This window comes from Carlito syrichta, unplaced genomic scaffold (genome assembly GCF_000164805.1).
Source record: "Carlito syrichta isolate Samal-C Ts95f unplaced genomic scaffold, Tarsius_syrichta-2.0.1 Scaffold308169, whole genome shotgun sequence".
NCBI lineage: Eukaryota > Metazoa > Chordata > Mammalia > Primates > Tarsiidae > Carlito > Carlito syrichta.
In genome coordinates, this window is record NW_007252265.1 from 13,733 (window position 1) to 18,850 (window position 5,118).

Here is a 5,118-nt window from a genome sequence, read left to right on the forward strand (position 1 = left end):
GATTTATTGTAGAGATGAGGTCTCGCCAAGTTGCCCAGGCGGGTCTTGAACACACGGGCTCAGGTAATCCACTTACCTCAACCTCCCAAGGCGCAGGATTACAAGCTGAGCCACTGAGTCCGACTTCCTTTCTTTTAAAAAATAATTAAAATTCTTTGTGTGTGTGTGTGTGTTGGAGTCTTACTCTATCATCCAGGCTGGAGTGCAGTGGCATACTCATAGCCAACACAGCCTTGACCTACTGGGCTCAGGCGATGCTCCTGCCTCAGAGTTTCCCAGTAGCTGGAACCAAAGGCACACGCCACCACGCCCAGCTAATTTTTTGATTTACTGTAGAGGCAAGGTCTCGCCAAGTTGCCCAGGCTGGTCTCGAACCCCTGGACTCAGGCAATCCTCTTGCCTCCCTCTCTCTGAGTGTTGGGATTATAGGAGTGAGCCACCTCACCCAGCAAAACAGCATTTTCTATAGCTCCCTCAGCTAAGCTATTTTCCTCAGCCAGTATCTCTACTTCTAAAATCCTCGGTTACTGTGAAACTCATTTAGCTTTCTGCAATATTAATTCTGAGAAAGTTTAACCTAGCAAAACTTCCTGGAATCCGAAAAGAAGACCCATTGTCCATTTACCGGGCTCACAATCAGAGTGGGAAAGCAGGTTTTCCTGTTTGTGCAAAGGAAGGCAATTAGAATTTCAGTTGTAATAAATATTGATAATCTCCTCTTTGAAGCTTTGTTTTAGAGAATGCTTGTGTAGGCCCAGCTCTTAGAAATGGTTTCTTTAGGATGCCTTGACCATACTCAAGCAAGGCTCTGGGGGTCCTCAGCATGGAAGAAGTATTGCTAAAATGGCTTCTGACCAGCAATAACTAAATACCAGAGGAAACCCCACCTCTGAAGCCTTGCTGGCTTCCCTTCCTATGGACACAAAGTCCCAGCTTGGCAGAATCCTGGGGTGGAAACAATATCAAATCTCCATCAGATGTCTCCAATGCGCTTGGTGCCATAGAATAAAGTGATTCAGTCAGTCACGGTGGTTCCCGTCTATAATCTCAGCCCTTTGGCAGGTGAAGGTGAGAGGACTGTCTGAGATCAGGGGGTCTAGACCAGTCTGAGCAACATGGCAAGACCTTGTCTCTACAATAAATAAAAAAATTAACTGGGCGTGGTGGCACGCGCCTATAATACCAGCTACTTGGAAGACTGAGGCAGAAGGATTGCCTGAGCCCAGCAGGTTGAGGCTGCGGTGACCGTGAGTGTGCCACTACCCTCCAGCCTGGGCAACAGAGTAATACTCTGACTCAAAAAAAAAAAAAAAAAGAAGAAGAAAATGATTTAGTTGTTCAATTCAATGGTAACGTTATTCTTACTATGTGTTGAGTGCTATAGATGCAAAAATGTGTCAGGACCCCGTCACTGGGAATTTTAATCTAGTACCTAAACGGCTGATCTAACACAAGTACTGCAGTCAGTCTAGGCAGGCCCAAAATGCAGTTTAAGCTGAAAGCAGAATGACCGGACAAAGCTCCGTAGGGTATGATATTAAGAGGGCCCTCTAGGAGGAAGGGAGGAGGCATTCTGGGAGTGGGAACATCATGAACAAAGGCTGAGTGATGTGAAAGAACACAGTGTTTTAAATGGAATGGCAATAAATCCAGTCGAGAGAAAGGTGGGACAGGCGCCAAAGGTGGACTGATGTCAGATTATAAAGTCCACGTATAATTAGATGAATGAATTCATGTCACTGATGAATATACAGCAGAGGTGACATGATTCATTTGTATTTTGAAAGGCAACCCTGGTTTCAGTGTGCAAGAGATTGGAACAGGAGATTAAGTAGGAGGCTACAGTAAAAGTTATGAAAGGTGATGACAGCCTAAGTAGGTCAGTGTCACTTGAGTTTTTCCATCTTGATTTACTTTGGTCTTGGAAGACGTAATGTGGCCATGACGTAATGTGGACTTTCTACTTCCGCATGTAAGAAAGAGTGTTCTTTGGAACAACTTGGCTGAGTCAGTCTCTCTCTTCCTCAAAGCCAGGGCTTACTTCGTAGTGAGGCCAGATTGTACACTGTCAACATGATACCTGAGGAAAACCCCAGAAGGCAACATTTATCCAGATAACCTTGCTGGCTGCATACATCTTGGAAGCTCATTTGCACAAATGGCGTTCTCCCAGGAAGAGAGAATGGCGTTTGTGGAGGGTTAATTTCACCCATAAAATCCAGCCATTTCAAGCTCATTTTCTCTCCAAAACCAGACAGAACAGCATGAGTCAAGTACCTGGTGTTTTAGGAGGAAAAGAGGGAAGGAATGAATGGCTACCTGGTCCTCCAGGTTTACTAAACTATAAGTGGTTCTTTTGCTTTCAGTAACCCACCTTTTTTTTTTTTTTGAGTCAGAGTCTTACTGTGTGCCCAGGCTAGAGTGCAGTGTCATGCTCACGGTCACTGCAGCTTCAACCTGCTGGGCTCAGGTGAGCCTTCAGCCTCAGTCTTCCAAGTATCTGGAACTACAGGTGCGCGCTACCACGCCCTGCTAATTTTTTCATTTATTGTAGAGATGAGGTCTCACCAAGATGCCCAGGCTGGTCTTGAACCCCTGAACTCAGGCAATCCTCTTGCCTTGGCCTCCCAAAGTGCTGGGATTACAGGCGTGAGCCACCGTGCCCAGCCCCTTTTCTCGTTTTTCATATAATAAAGTCGAACTTCTATTACCTGATGAGTGAACATTAAAAACTCTCACATGGAAGGGCTGTGCTTTAGCTAGAAGCCTAATTTTGACAGACGTGTTGTTGAAGAACACTTCTTTTCGCTTTTTTTTTTTGTTTGAGTTGGAGTCTCACTCTGCCGCCCAGGTTGGAGGGCAGTGGCACACTCACGGCCACCCCAGCATCAACCTGCTGGGCTCCAGTGATCCTTCCGTCTCAGCTTTCCAAGTAGCCAGAACTATAGGCATGCATTACCATGTCCGGCTAATTTTTAAAAAATTTATTGTAGAGACAAGATCTTGCCAAGTTGCTTAGTCTGGTCTCAAACCCGCGGGCTCAGGCAATTCACTCACCTCAGCCTCCCAAAGTGCTGGGATTATAGGCTGAGCCCGGCCATTTCACATGTATTAAGTGCTTCCTGTATGCCAGACCCTGGACTGGGTGCTGAGGAGGAAAGACTGACAGAATCATTGCCTCGTGAAATTCAGCAGGGAACCCAAAGTAATCAGACAACTGGAACACTTGCACATCTAATGTTTTTGTGTTTGTGCATATTTTAAAAAAATATGTTGAAAATGAAAAACAAATGCTGATCCTAGTAATAAGCACAAGTCAGAAAAAAAAGTAATAAGTATAAGTCTAATAAATCTATAATAATGGCAATAAGGACAAAGTTTGAATAATGAACAATACTGTCTCATCCAAAATCTAGGTGACTTCTCAGCTTTGGAATGTGAATAGTGCAATTTCAAATAGTGAGGGATTTATCCAAAAACTGTATCCAAATCTATTCTATTCCTGAATTCAAACAGTGAGATCTCGAACAGTGACAGATACCTATACATAACTAAAGACTGTGTCTAAAAGTAGAGTATTTTCTAACTTTTTTTAGCTTTTTAAATAAATAATATGTTTATTTATTTACTTATTTAGAGTTGGAGTCTTACTCCGTCACCCAGACTGGAGTGCAATGGCCGCTCCCGGCCACCACAGCCTCGACCTGCTGGGCCTCCCAAAGTGCTGCGATTACAGGCTTGAGTCACCATGCCCAGCATTTTTTTTTTTTGAGTTGGAGTATCTTTCTGTTGCCCAGGCTGGAATGCAGTGGCACACTCACAGCCACGTCAGCCTCAATCTGCTGGGCTTAGACGATTCTTCCACCTCAGTCCTCCAAGTAGCTGGAACTACAGGCGTGTGCCCGGCACATTTTTTGATTGATTGTAGAGACAAGGTCTCACCAAGTTGCCCATGCTGGTCTTGAACCCCTGGGCTCAGACAATCCTCTTGCCTCTGCCTCCCAAAGTGCTGGGATTACAGGCATGGGCCACTGCCCCCAGTGTCATCCATTCTTATCCCCTCCCATGTTTTGTGACTGCCCTTTTTTTTTTTTTTTTTTTGAGTTGGAGTCTCACTCTGTCACCCAGACTGGAGTGCAGTGGCCTTCAGCCTTCCAAGTAGCTGAAACCATAGGCACATGCTACCACGCCCGGCTAATTTTTGATTTATTGTAGAGATGAGGTCTCACCAAGTTGCCCAGGCGGGTCTCGAACCGACAGGCTCAGGCAATCCACTCACTTCGGCCTCCCAACGTGCGGGATTATAGGCTGAGTCACCAAACTTGGCCGTGACTGCCTCTTTAACTGTCTGAATGCTATATTAATTTGCCTGTTTTCACAGAAACCAAGACATAAATGACTTAAGCAAGATAAAGGTCACATGTAAAAGTCAGGCCAATTGACAGTCTGAGGGGTGAGGAAACTCTGCTGTGTGGACTGCCCAGGGGCCCTGGTTTCTTATGTTTTATTGCTTTGTCACTCCCCAGACTGCAGTCTTCATTTACAAGAAGGAAGTGGGTTCATCAGATTCTAGCCCTGGGAAGTAGTATCTTCTTTTTAAAACAAGTATGACTTTTTGAGGACATACCCAGGGTCTGTGCTTTTAGGGGAAGTTGTGTGAATTCAACATAGGCTGCCCTGGGCTAATGATGGTTAAGTGCAGCCCAAGTTGCTTTCTTTATTTATTATTTTTTTGAGTTGGAGTCTCACTCTGTTGCCCAGACTGGAGTGCAGTGTGCGCTCCCAGCCACTGCAGCCTCGACCTGCTGGGCTGCGGCGATCCGTCCGCCTCAGGCTTTCAAGTAGCTGGAACTACAGGCGCGCTAGCACGCCCGGCTCCTTTTGATTTATTGTAGAGATGAGTTCTCGCCATTTGCCCAGGTGGATCTCAAACCCGCAGGCTCAGGTAATCCACTCACCTCTGCCTCCCAAAGGCATGGGATTACAGGCTGAGCCACCGAGCCCAGCTCTAATTATTGATTTATTGTAGAGATGAGGTCTCGCCAAGTTGCCCAGGCGGGTCTCGAACCCGCGGGCTCAGGCAATCCACTCACCTCGGCCTCCCAAAGTGCTGGGATT